A 14,471-nucleotide genomic window follows, 5' to 3' on the forward strand; every position below is an offset into this window, starting at 1 on the left:
CTGCACCCTCCAGTCTCTTAAATCTGCTTTTCTAAGGTCACTGGTGACCAAAGGAAAACTTCAAAGGCCTTTTGGTTCCCTTATTCTTGGCCTTTCAACTGACTCTCTTGATCCCTCCATCCTTCTTAATATTTTTCCCTAAGAAAACTGGCCTGGCTAAATGGTGGTACTTCTCTCACCCTTTCCTGCTCCACATGCTGCCCCTAAGGTGCTGGACAGATTCGTGCTGATGACCGTCTGGGATGGAGATGCTCATGGGTTCAGGTGTACGTCACCCACGGGGACCTCCAAACACATGGCTACAAAACCAGGCTCCCCTCCCTCTCTCCAATCACGGCCACTTCACTGTCTGTGCGTGCCTTCCCATCAGCCCACAGGATGTTGGTGGCCCTCAGTGGTTGGTCTTGGACCTTCTCGTCCTCTCGGTAGTCAGCTCTATCTACCTCCCGTGATTTCTCAATCTCTCTCACTGCCGAAAGGCGGAAGGACACAACACGGGGTATCGAGCTGAGGGCTCACTCTCTCTATCTCTCCACCAGGATTATCGAGCAAGTACATCGAATGAGCACTAGACAACAGACAATCTCATCTTTCCCTTCTGTCTGCTCATTCCTACATCCAGTCCACCAGAGCCCAGATAATTCTACCTCGGAAGTGGCCTCTTGGAATTGAGATGGTGAGCCCTTTTAAATCACTTTTATTGGTTTTTCTTCCATTTCAGACAGTTGCCTTTAGTTATGTCCTTGATGAATGTTGAATTTACTTCCATTTTTGCGTGTTGAAAGGAGGCAGGTGCTTCTGTCCTCTCGGCTTGCATCCCTGGGGAAGAGAGTGGCTAACCTGATTGGCCTGAACCTAATACTACCTTGGGTCACATTTTGCTAGTGATCACTGAAGGGATGTGCGTCCGTGAGTAGATTTAGTGTCTGCCCCGTTCTCCACCTGTCACAAGGTAGATAAGCTCTGTGGGGTCGGTCTGCTTATATTTAGGGATAGAGAAAGGCAATATCACTTCGGTCTGTGGTCTAAGATGCTTTTTTCAATCTAGCTTTTACCACAGAGTTCTAGAAAAAGGTGGGAGGTTGGTCATCAGTGTTTGCCCAGCTTAATAAAGCCATTCCACCTGGTCCACACAGGGAGGTGAGAGGTGAAGGGATTTGGGCCTCGAAACCCAACTCTCATCCCCTAACCGGACCCAGGAGGATGTTCAGTAAACTCTAGCATCCAAAATAGAAGGTGAGGAGACAGGAGAAATACAATAAGAGAAAGCTCTAAGGACAGGAGAGACCCAAATAAAAAGGCACCAAGATAAGATGAAAGAACTCCTGGGCAGAAGAATAAAGGCACGGGGAAGTGAATTTAGTTCCTCCTTCTCAGCTTCCTCTTTTTTCTTGTTTTTGATATTTTCATTCGAGTCAAAGACGTCACAATTTTTATGGAGGATCCTGTCTTTTATTGGCTCACAATAGATGGAACTTTTCTTTCTTGAGAAACTGATGTTCAAGAGAACTCAGATAGAAATGACTAAATAGATCATTTTCCAGTATTTTTTTGTTAGGTGGAACACAGAGTACAACGTTCAGAAGGCACAGAGGGTTTTCAGGGGAAAAGAATTCTCTTTCCCACCCTCCCACACCCCCAGCCACAGCTTTCTCCTTAGAGGTGGCTGCGGTTGCCAAGGGCTTGTGTATTCTTCTAGATACTGAGTTGTCCATTTTCAGAGCTATCCCTTAGAGAAAATGTATTTGTGCTTCTCAAAAATCCTAGGCCAAGGAGGCAAAAGACAGAGCAGGGTCGTAAATTAATCTGATAGCAGGCAGTTTGGCAGAGCTAAAATCGGGCCGTGAAACATCAAGGCAAAGTACTCCAGAGAGAAACTATGAACTCTGGAGAAAGAATAAGTTATCAGATCTTTCCCGCTGCTCTCACTAAAGACCCACAGCCCAGCCGTGCCCAGACTCTGAGCTCAGAAGGACCTCTGCTCCCAGGAGCAGCTGGCTGCTGGGGTCACCTGGCAGTGCTCCCCGGGGAACCCGAGTCTTGGACCTCAGCCTTCCCACCGTGCCACTGGACCTCCAACCACCTCGGCTGCTGTCCTGACAACTGGCCAATCATTCAGAACCCCCTCCTCCTGTCTCCTGCATCTGGACCTCCAGCTGCTGGTGGCATCCTGTTTGACTCAGCAGCAGCCTTCATTCCTCTGCTCAGTGATGGCCGGGCACAGATGGGAGGGGCAAGACTGATGAAAACAGTAACCCCAGCAGTTTTCCAGTCTGTTATGGCTGAGGATGAAAAGATAAAGAAAAACAAAAGCAAAGAAATGAGAATAAATTTACTTTCTGTGATGGAAGCAGCTTACCATCTCTTACTGAATTCTAGCTTATTTATCTAGTATTTTGTAACCTAATTTCCAGCCTGCTGCTCATCTTTGTCTTTGGTTATGAATTTATGTAGTGCTAAATGTACAAAATAACTAAATAAAAACAACCCTAGGTTTTTCCTTGCCAAAGAAGTCATAAATTCAAACACAAAAATTAGGCCTACACGGCAGGGCAGGGTGACAGTTCAAGAAACCAAGATTTGGGGCCGGCCCCGTGGCGAAGCAGTTAAGTGTGCTCATTCCGCTTCGGTGGCCCGGAGTTCGCCAGTTCGGATCCCGGGTGCAGACATGGCACCGCTTGGCATGCCATGCTGTGGCAGGTGTCCCACATATAAAGTAGAGGAAGATGGGCACGGATGTTAGCTCAGGGCCAGTCTTCCTCAGCAAAAAGAGGAGGATTGGCAGCAGATGTTAGCTCAGGGCTAATCTTCCTCAAAAAAAGAAAAGAAAAGAAAAGAAAAGAAACCAAGATTAAAATCCTGTGTAGCCATAAGGACAGAGAGTGGGCTGTTGACAGAAGAGTCCCCTGAAAAGTTGGTTGTTTGTACTAGGCAGAAACTGGAGTGCTTGTCTGTAGTGAAATTATTAAATAATAAATTAAATTATCAATTAAATCAGAGCTATTAAAAGAAGTGAGATGAATCTGTGTGTGTTGATATGGTCAAGATTACCCAGATATTGCTGAGTAAAAGTGGTACACAAATGCCTCCATCTCAATGAAAAATTGTTTATATATATATATATATATATGTATGAATGTGTGGGGTATAAGATAGACATAGACATAGATATAGATAGATATATATATAAAATGTGTGGAGATTTTCCCAAAAGATGCACAAGAACACAGGAATCTATTGATAGTAGTCACCTCTGAATAGTAGAACTGAGTAGGTGGGATGCAAAAGGGACCCATGCTTCAATGCATACCTTCTGTACTGTTTGATTTGCCTTCTATGTGCATGAAAATATTATTTTCACCATAACAAAGTCCAAAAAGCCCATTTAGCTAATGAATGTGCACACAAAAAGAAAAAAATGCCTGCATATGTCTACAGATTTTAAAAGCTCTAAATTCTGTCCTGCACTCTAGAAGGAATTAAAATAAATAAAACAAATGTCCAGAGAGTGAATTACCCCACAGCAAACGTCAGGTATCCGTAAATAAATGATTCATGCTCGGCTGCAAGAGAAGCAGGACGGGTGTGGGGCTTGGGAAGCGCTTCCAGGTGCAAATTGATGGAGAGCATCGTTTTCCTCCAGACCTGCTGGTGTGCTACGTCAAGGTCAGGCTGACAAGGTCAAATGTAACAGGAACGTTTAGAAGTGCTGTGCCACGGAGGCGGAAGTGCAGAAGTGACCCCTTTAGCCTTTTCAGTAGGGGTCATCCTGCCAACATCCCAAGTTCTTTGCACGTTTTCAAATGATTCTCTCCAGGACCAAGGTTGAGAATAAAGCAGTGGATTGAAACATGCCCAGGATGCTGGAGACATTTTGTACTATTACTTAAAAATTAAAAATTCTCCTTTCTGCTGTGTATGCATGCAAATTCTCTTTCATAACAATATCGAATCTACATGTCATTAACACCTTATCACAGAAAATGATGGAGAAGTGTTTCCCAGCAGAGTTTCCATAGGCAGTGGAGAGCTGGCCCTGCACGAGGTTTTTACACACTTTCTGTGTTCATCTGGGCAAAACGAAGCACAGAAACGTTAGAGGAAGAACCAGTGGGGAGGGAGAGCTGGGTCTCTCATGTTTGCATGTGGCTTCTGAATATCTAGGCAGTTTCCTGCATGAGAAAGGACACCTCTCATTTTTAAAGGATGTGTGTTATCTATGTATCAATCCTTACCACCCAGGACACAGGGTGTTCTCTATGTTACTAAATGTGTGCAATAGCAACAGACACTCCTCTTTCCTTCAAGACTCAATGCCTCTTATGGAAATAAGATTTTCCTGAAGAAATCACCCTTCCAGACCGTATTTAATTTTGGCTTCTCGATGACGTAGTGTGCAGAATAAAACATTGTCACTCAGGGGACGGTTGGGTCTGGCCAGATCAACCATGTCATTATGACTGATATTGATCACATCTGCTCGTGTCAAATTGACCTTTGCCCTCTCCACAATAATTTCAGGGAACTCATTACTTTTGATTTCTTTTCAGGGCACTGTAAAGACCCAAGCTAAAGAATTTACTCAGCAAGTTTGATTTGCCCAGGCTCTGAATATAGAGTTATTTGCCACTTCCCCCATTCTGGAAACTTCTGTCATAGTCACACAACATAGAGCTGGAAATGATGTAAAAAAGTCAGTGCATTCTCCAAGTCGCCTGTGCCTCATGTGATCTTACGATCAAATTGATGACGTCATTTTTTTCTGATTTCTAGAGTTTTTTTTCCTTTTTTGTCAAAACCATTCTCCTGATCAACACCCTCTGCCAAAAAGAATTAATTTTTTTAATCCTCTCTTTAGACTGCTTGCAAGGGACCTGGGTGTGTGCATAATCTATTAGAAGTCAGCAGACGTAAGAACCTATCAGGAATATGGATAGAAGTAGCCAAAGAATATTATTTCCCTAGTTAAGCCTGTTTCTTTAAATGCACTGGACCTTTATTTTTCTACTCCTCAAGTTACATTTCTCCTCCTGTTGTTTCCTTTCTTCTCATTAACCACCTCCACCTCACTCTTTCCTTTTTTCCAGTTTCCGGTTTCCTTTTCTTCTTCCTTGTCCTCTTGTCCTCTGCTAATATCCTAAGTAACCAGAGGAATTAATCTGGCGCCACTGGGGGTGTTTAGGGCCAAAGAATGGCTCACCTGCCGTTTGGGGTTCGGCAGCCCAGTCTTCTCCTGGGCCCTTGTCCACCTCCCACCATTGCCAACAAATGCACCCTCTCTTGAGAGCCTCTGGAGGTCTTTAAAGGTCGCCGACTTACAAGGACTTCTCCTCACCCTCTTTTTGAGCTGTGGCCTATAGTGCCAGCCTGGGCCGTGGCACACAACTAAACTGTTCATCCCACCTCTATGTCCAACTCAACAAAACTCAAAGAAAACAAGGACTTTCAGACAGGTAAATGGGAAAACCACCTGATTGACAGCCCAGGGCCATATGCCATTGCCCATCCTGCTGCTGTAAGATCATCAATGGACATGCAATAGACATGTATGCACAAGTCATGACATGATAGTCCATGTTTCTGACGCAGGGAAGAGTTCAAGTGAAATACAGGAAATGAACAAACCACCATTTCAAATAGAAATACCCTTTGGGGGGAAATCATTCAATATTTACTCATTTAAGATGTAGTTTGTGAATGTCTATTTTGTGTCAGGTGATGGAATCATAAAACGTGGTGCAGATTCTCTGGAAGCTTACAGGCTAGTGAATATACAGACAGATCATCAGGCGAGAATAGTGGGGGGTAATTTCTAAGAGAGAGGTGAGCCCAGAGCACTGTGGAGTGGGGTTGGGGGACGGTGCGGAGAGAGTGGGAGGGGCAGGGAGGCGATACAATCTGGGAAAGCTCCCATGCAGGTGAGATCTAAGCAGGGAACATCATAAACAGACACTCGGGTGACTAAAATACGTTGTTAGCTCACCGCTGTCTGTGAATCTGTCCCCATGTCCTCCGGAATGCACTGCGGTCCCCCGATGGTCCTGAGGTAGCATGGTCACGAACCAACCTGAGAAGACAAAGAAGCTTTGCTTGAGAAAGGCTCTGCGCAACATCTCGGGGACAGGCCCCTGGGTAACAGCACAGGTATTATCTGAAAGAAGAGTTCGGGACAAAACCCCTGATGAGTCCAAGTGACAACCATTTCAGGAGTTTACTCTTGGAGCCCCAAGGGCCTCTGTGTCCTGATTTCAGGTGGGGAATAAAAAATTCTGCTTATAGTCTTGAAATCATACCATGCACTTTTTAAAGGCCAGCCCTGACAGCTTAGTGCATCAGAGGGTAATAGTGACAATTACAACAGCAAAAACAGCTTCCGTTAATTCAGCGACTATTATGTGCCAGTTAATTGATAACGCCTCTCACTTAGGGTGTGTAGTAACTTCAAGGATTTAGCCTTTATATTTCAAGGATTTATTTCAATAACACAGTTTTAATGTTAAGTAGATTCATATTAATAAAACGAGTCAGGAGGAAATATGCTCTTGTCTGGTGGATCACAAGAGGCGCAGCATGGGACAGAAACGCTGGGAAGCCGCCTCCTGCACCCTGCAGGTACCCCAGGCAGACGTGGGGCAAGGACATCCCAACTGGACTGGAACCATCATCAATGTCCCCGCCGCACCATCGTCATCAGTGCACATTTTCTTTACCTCCTGTTCATCAGGCACTGGGTTTGCATTGTGTGTGGAGGACTCTCTTGGCCACAGGAACACAAAGATGTACGAATCCACTTAAGATACAGCCCCTGTTCAAGTCTCATCTGCCTCAAAAGAATCCCCCCCCCAAACACACACATCTCTTCCCCCATCTGCTGTCTGTCCGTCTCTCTGTCTCTGCCACCCAGAGGAGTCTCTGTTCCTCCCCACCGTGCAACCCACAATCTGCCAACATCTGTTGTGCCCTCTCCCCCACCTCTGAACCTGCTCTGACAAAGGTGACCTCCTGTTGCCGCGCGACCTGGATCCCTTTCGGTCTCCTCTTATGCGTCCCTGTGGCATCTGGCACTCTTGACCACGTTGTTTTTTGCCAGAACTCTCTCTGCCTTGGCTTTCATCGTATTTCATTGCAGCCCTGGCTCCCAGCTCCTTTGGACCTTCCAGGTTCCCTCCCAGGGTGCTTTTCTTCCCTCTGCCCCTGAATTGTGAGTGTTTTCTGGGTCCTCTGCTTGGCTGTTTCCACACCACACTCACCTTCAAGGGACTCCCTTGAAGGCTCCCTGCACCAGTGAATTCTTCTTTCCCCCAAATGCTGATGTCTCAGGTCTTATCACAACCCAGATGTCAGCTTCTGCTGTGCTCTGACCTACGCTCACTCTCCTGCTCCATGTTTCTAGTGGAATGTCCCATGGATGCCCTTAGATGGTTCCTTAGACGGAACCATCCCCCCTCCTGTGTTCCTCCTCTTACCTCCTTCACTGCCGTCGCCTTGTCTCACAGCCAGATCCCAGCAGAGAGCTGGAGCCTGGTGAAGCTCTTGTACATCTTTGGATGAAGCAGCTGAGAACAAGTCCCACCGCATCCAGAGGGAAGAAGGCCACTTTCTCTCCCATTTGGTTGGAGTGAGCTTGATGACATCATCGTGGTCCACAGGTGGCGGGAGCCCCACTACTTCTTGGGCCGAGGAGACCACTGGGGATCTGCCCATTGTCCTCCTCTTGCTGCAGCATTGAGGGTGACAGGTGGTGGTGAAGGTGGGGGCCAAGCATCACCATTAGACCTTAGACTTTAAGCTGGGTGTTGGGTTTACATGGGATCCAGCAGAGGTCCCACTTTCAGCCTGCTTCTAATCCACAACAGCCTGTAATAACATCTGCCGTTTAGGAGAGCTGCAGAATGGCTATTTTGAATATCATTTGTTGAGTGTGAAAATTACGAAATTGGAAATTATTTAACTAGAACATCACAGGTCGTGATAATGCACAGAAGCATTTCTAAGTTGACTCACTTAGATGACAGAGAAGAACATTGCCAAAATATAAAGCCCAGGTTGGGGATGAAGATAGAACTCACAGAAAACGATCTGAGATGGTCAGTAAGAATCATCTAGTGAGGCTCAGAGTCCGGAGGAGATGGGCAGCTCCTCTGAGTCAACGGGAGGACTTGACCCGCCAGCCTGGTTGGACTGTCTGATAGCGGAAATGGCAGACAAGACTTTGGACCATCAACCTCATTTATAAAATCGCAGACAGCTCAGTGGATGAAAATGAGGCGAGGTACATCCCATCCTATGGAGAGTGACTTCCCAGACCCCCTTCCTTGGGGATCCTACTGGCACACCTCTTACCTGCCGGGGCTTCAAGGATGCTTGGGGTGGTGTGGCCACCTGCAGGGCCATCCTCCCGGTGTCTCCTCAGCTCTGCGGACAGCCAGAGCAGAGGTTGCACTCCTTCCTCATCCACCATTGTCTGCTCTGGTTCCCAAGAAGCAGGGGCAGAGCCCGGACGAGGAGGGTCTGCGACCTCCATTTGGAAGAGATCTCGAGCTGTCCCTTGGCTCTTGGGCTGTCTCTGAACAGCACTGGGACAAAACCATCTAATACAATCGAGCAGATTTTTAGACAATTAAAAAGCCGCGCTGGGAGCAAGAAGCTGGGAGTAAGGGATTGACAGGGGATTATCATGTTCCCGGGACCCTGCTCTGACTCCTCAGGCCTGATGTGTCTTCCAGAAGCCCCTGTTGAGGGTTTCTGGGCAGAAGCACAGACCTCACTCGGGACCTTTCTTGGACCACGGCACATCTGGAAAGTTCCAGATGGTCCAGAGTCACGGCCCCTTGAGCGTGAAGGGAACTGCATAATGGTGATGGAGAAGCAGTGCAAATCAACAGAGAAGAGGTCTCAGCTGCGTGACCTGTAATCCAGGCATTGAGTCAATATTTAGGAAACATGCTCGAGAGCCTTTGCCTGCCTAATCAGTCTGCAAAATAGTGCAGGCCCTCAAATGGGCAATATCTGTGATATTTTCGAGTGCTATTTCATTAAAAAAAAACAAAAACCCTGTTCCTTAAAAATGCAAATATTTGCCACATCTAAATACTCTGTTCGTTTACGGGGAAGACGTAGGAGTAGGGGCGTATTTAGGTCTATTGGATTGTGACTCATGCTTTTCTGGAAGGGATGTTTGACTCAGTTTCTAACAGCTTTGCTCGGGCAGTTGGCAGGCTCTGAGCTCCAATTCTGAACAGCGAGGTGATGCGAGATGAGGGCCAACCTCTCTGGCGGTACTTTGCTCATCTGTGAAATGGGCATCATAATGACACCTGTCTCATAAGCCACAGGGGCGGTTGTCTGAGTCTGGGTGTTAAAGGATCTGGCGCCATCCTGGAAAACAACACACATTCAGTAACATTAGCTCCTGTCGTTTTGTCTTCTGTTACATCAGATTATATTATTCATCTTCTCTCTCTACGCGCTCATTTTGTGGTTTTCCTGAAAGTCACTAAAATATCACTTTACTGATGTGGTGTAGCTTAGTTTTCTGGCCTATAATTATTTCAATAAGTGGTCATCTGTAGATTTAATACGAGAATGTGTTTTCTCAGTTTGTAAGAGAATAAAAGGTTATAGTCTCCACTTTCGATTGGAGAATACGCATCTTTTCACGCTGTCCACGTCATGTTCCACACGTATGTGGGACAGCCGCATCAGTGGATTTGTATATGCAAATTCCTTCCTTGTCAGACCCCTGGATTTGTCTCCTGAAACATACAAAAATTCATCTACATCTGAAGTCCTGAGTATGATTAGATGACTATAAAATTGATTATTTTGTTACTGCAGTTACCATGCTTAACAACTTAAAGTCAGTATTTTGCAACGTTCAAATGATGTTTTTTCTGCTTTTAATTTTTGTGCCAATGTATGAAGTGGAGTGTGTGCTGTGTATGCGTGTGTGTGGTGTACGTGGTTTGTGTGGTATGGTGTGTGTGTGTTGTGTGTGTAGTGATATGTGTGGTGTGTCATGTGTGTGTCTGTAGAGTGTGTGTCATGTGTAAAGGGGGTGTGTTGTTGAATGAGGCACAGCCTTTGGCCATATCCAAAATCAATGTGGGCTCCCCTGAGGCCCCCGTTACAGGGAGAAGGGGCTGTTTCCGTCTCCCCCAGCAAACACTCTGCCTCACGGGAGGGTCGAGTGTGGGCTGCACAGACCTTCCCTGGGTTATCCAGGCCAGACCCTTGATCCAGGGTCAAGGGCACCATGACCCTTGTTCAGGAGGGACTTCACACTGCAGGCCTGACTGCTGTCCCTAGACAACTCTGCTTGCCAGGTGGCCTTTGGCTGGTGTCTGGGAACTTGGATTTCGGGAGAGGGCTCCCAGCATCCCCTGAGCTAATGGAAGCTGCTCTCTGTGCCTGTGCTGTTGGGATAAGCTGTGTGGTTCATTCCGAGCACCCGTGTTCCTCCCGGGAGTCTGGAATCTGGGTATATGCCAGGCAGAGGGTGCCTGCGTGACCAGCCCCCAGTAAAAACCCCGAGTGCTGGGTCTCTAATGAGCATCCCTGATGGACGACACTTCACACATGTTGTCATAGGCTGCCCAGTGGCCTTGCGTTGGGGGGCCAGGAAGTGCTTCACAGGTGGGCCACTGCTTCACGTCTGTAGTAAGGGGGACTCGCTCTGCCCTGGATGGAGCCGAGTTACTTAACTTCTCTGTGCCTCAGTTTCCTCCACTGCAGCATCAGCATAACCGTAATGTCTACTCATGTGGCCTTTTGAGAATCCCATGAACTCATCCACGCGAGGTGCTTAGAAGCGCCCGGCCCCGCTTCTAGTACTCACCAAACGTCCTGCTGTCATTACTAGTATCCGAAAATATCTCAGAGCCCCGCTTCTCTAGCATCTTGTGTTACACGGTTCCTTGTAGCCAATCTGTTGCCTTCATACCAAACAGATTGCAAATTTTTTTGAAAATAAAAATGAATTAAGGGAGTGTAGTAGTCTAGAGGAGAAGGGGGAGAAAGGAGAGTTCCAAGTGACTCACGGAAGAGAAGTGATGATCTGGAGAGGGGGGAGGATGCAGGCAGGTGGGGAGAGGGGCTGCAGAAGGACTGGAAACTAGAAGTCAAGAAAGCGAGGGGCCGAGAGGGGAAATGTGTGGACAGTACAAGAAGTACCGTTCTGCAGATGTCCATGTAAGACCAACAGAAAGTCCTTGTGTTCTTCGGTATGCACAGCTGATGTTCTAAAAGCGTCTCATGATGACTGTTACGGTGGGCTCACCTGCTACACTGTCATTGCCTAAAAGGAAAGGATAGTATATCGTCTTCATCCAGAATCTCCGCCCCCAGGGACTTGACAAAAGGATGCATGTTGAATGAGCGACTGAAAATTGTTTACTGGGTATCAAAAGAACTTACAGGAGAAGGACATTGGCTGCTTTTCCTTGTATCAATAAGCGGCGTCCAAGGCAGAAGGACTCACAGGAATTCCTCAAGCAATTTCTAGTCTCGCTAGAAACATCACTCGTGAAGAAATGCAATGACCATTCTGCGTGTAGCATCAACAGTGCTCTGGTGTATAAAAGAGGTCAATTTAGGTAGAAACTCATCACATCCATGAAGAATATAGCTTGTCAGTGACAGCCATGTTAATAGATTCTACAACTGAGTCACTCAAGCAATTACAACGTGACAGAAAAGAAGGTGGTGGCTGTCTATGCTGTGGATGGGATAAAAAGTGGACTCTGGGTCAGGAAGAGCCAAAGCATCATTGAGCAGGGCCATTGTCAACAAGGCGTTCTAGATTCTCTTTAAACGAAGTCTCTGAATCATGTTGGGTTTGAGGATGAATGTAAGCCAGCACCCAGTTGACCATTCATTTATTCATTTTGTTTTCTGAGCACCAACTATGTGTCTGGCTCTATTCTCAGAGCTGGGGATGCAATGAAGAGCAAAGATAGCAGAGTCCTGCCTGCCTAAGGTTTCACCAACTAAGAATGAGGGGATTGTTGTTGAGGCCAGAATTTGGCTGGAAGTAAATACAGTGCTGAATAAATAACGAGGAGGAGTATAGAGAAATTGTGTTTCAAAATGTAGATAAATATAATGGATTTAGGGTCAGATTTCTTAAACTACCATGTGAGATGTGTGCCTAGAGGTGTGTAAAGTCTGAATAAATATGGCACATCCATTTTCCTTGAAAATTCACTGGGGGGAAACCCATGATTTTTGAATATAGATAAGTTATATGGAAGAAAACAAAATTTTCAATAATTTTTATGGTAAAGCACAAAATTTGAAAGAAATGCTCCACTTGTGGCAGCACTTTCAAATCCCAGACCCTCAGATTATGAGTTTATTCTCTTCTGCTACTAGCATAGTTCAGTGGAAAAAAATATGAAGTGTCAGTCCTATTTCACTGTGTTTTCTTTACTCCTAAATGTTCTGGTTAAAGTTTTCTTTTAAAGGAATCTACAAATACTAATTGTTGCGATAGAATGAGTATGCTTTAGAAGGTAACAGTCTTTGGGGTTAATAAAAAGACTTAACTGAGGTCTTGTTAGCTCTGCTCTCTCGGATTGGAACTTGTCATTTTTTACTCTTGTAGCTTGAATACAAAAGCTGCTCCAAGGAAAGCTATCCAAATGGCGTGTTACTTTTCCAGAGCAAAAAACCCATAAATAAGAGCAGACATTAAAATACACTAAAGTAATTGATTTGGAGAATAATGGAGACAAGGCGGTGGATGATCCAAGCTCTCCGTTTATAGCTATGATCAAGCAAAGACAAGGTCATCACTGTGTTGACTGGTAAGACATCGTAGTGGCCTGTAGAGAATAGCTGAGAAGAAAGTAATTTGAGCTTGCAAATAATCAGATTTGTCCAAGGATTGGGGGTGGATGGGTCCCTAACAATGCTTCTCAAAGTTCATTGTGAGTAGACATTGCGCGATGCTTATTAAACATGCAGATTCCTGGCATCCGTCCGGAAGATTCTGATTCAATAGGTTTTCACTTGCTTCGGGGAACGTGCTTGTTGTGACCAGCACCTCAGGGGGCTCTGATCCAGGTTATTATCCAACTACATCTTGAGAAAATCTGGCCCCAGGTGGCCCATGGACAGACATCATCGTAGTTTCATGAACCCCTGAGATGGCATGGCAACTCCATTTTGCATGTTCATTTTCCTGGAGAGAGGACCTCTATCTTTCTCCAGATTTTCAAAGGGGTCCTGACACGATAGCAGGACCCCTTCTGGGATGTAGAAAGGAGACCCTCAAGCTGGACTCTGCAGTTAGCACCATAAGAAAAGGAGAGGAAAGAAGAGTTATACAAATTGGCATGGCTGTTTGGCTCATGGATATAAAGAAATAAGTTTGGACCTTACATTAAAATGTTAGATTAAAAAAAAGGAAAGAAGAATATGTTTTACAGATGTCTCAGGGTGTGGGCAATCCACGCCTTTAAGACCTTCGATCTGTTTCCTTGTCAACTGATGTACTGTCGTTATGACAGCAGGGGAAGAAGTGTGTGGCAGCTGCAGGAACTGTTACAGGCATGTAAAATGTGTTTTCAGACTTACAAATTATTTTTAACCTGCCTGGAAGGCTGACCAAGAGGTCCAGAACGTGGAGTGATTATAATTATGGGAAAAGAGTTGTGAGTTTCTGAGTCTCAGGCATTTCTCCCACCCATCGGTGCTCTCAAGTGCTATACAAATCGATGTCAAAGAAAGGTGAAAGGATGGAAAATGACAAGATTTAATCAGAACAAAAAAGAAAAGAATCAAGAAATAAAAAGAGGAGGAAGGGGAGGGGAAAGTGCTCACATTCCCGAAAAATAGATTTCTCGTACAAAGAAATTGTCTTATCTACATGATCAGACGCTGTGAACTGAGCTTCCTATCAGTGTTGCTATGAGGTTGCTATGCACTATGAAGGACCTGCTGTCTTTGACAGAAAGGATCCTGGTGAGAGATCGCAGGATGAGGGATGAAGAGATGTGCTCCCACCCCACAATTGTTAGGAGTTTTGCAGTAGAGGGGCATCCTTCAAGCCCACGCCCTGTTTCAAGCCCTTCCTTTGGGACCCTCCAATTATTCTGGATATTCCAAACTGTAGGTTTGACATTCCAGAGCAAGACTGCCTGGCTTGAGGCTTGCATTTCTGTTCTCTTGGTTCCTCACCCACAGAGAGGGACCATTGCGTTCATACCCACCCCCAACTCCAGAATAAGAGCTCCAGACCCTCATTGACCTGAGGTGTTGATCTGATAAGCGGGCTTTTACTTCCCCTGGATGTGGCTGCCCCCAGCTGCCAAGCCTAGAGGGAGTCTCTGCTTGTGCTTGGGAGAGAGAGTGTGTGTGGGTTCCAGGGGTGGAGACATGAAGCTGGAGTACAAGAATTCTGACACTCTCCTTCTCTAGGGCCAGGCTCCCAAATGCTGACCAGCTGCAATTTTGAGCATATCAGGGCC

At 45.9% G+C, this 14,471-nt stretch overlaps 1 long non-coding RNA gene across 1 annotated transcript; it reads right to left on the minus strand.

The window, feature by feature from the left end:
- Nucleotides 1-1,437: 1,437 nt before the first annotated feature.
- LOC139083273 (uncharacterized) lies at nucleotides 1,438-8,975 on the minus strand. The gene is made up of 3 exons (XR_011539866.1): nucleotides 7,467-8,975; nucleotides 5,984-6,067; nucleotides 1,438-2,282 (listed from the first exon to the last, which is right to left on the minus strand). It is a non-coding gene; the product is annotated as an uncharacterized lncRNA (long non-coding RNA).
- Nucleotides 8,976-14,471: the final 5,496 nt, after the last annotated feature.

The sequence above is a fragment of the Equus przewalskii genome, chromosome 5 (genome assembly GCF_037783145.1).
Source record: "Equus przewalskii isolate Varuska chromosome 5, EquPr2, whole genome shotgun sequence".
In the NCBI taxonomy this organism is placed as follows: domain Eukaryota; kingdom Metazoa; phylum Chordata; class Mammalia; order Perissodactyla; family Equidae; genus Equus; species Equus przewalskii.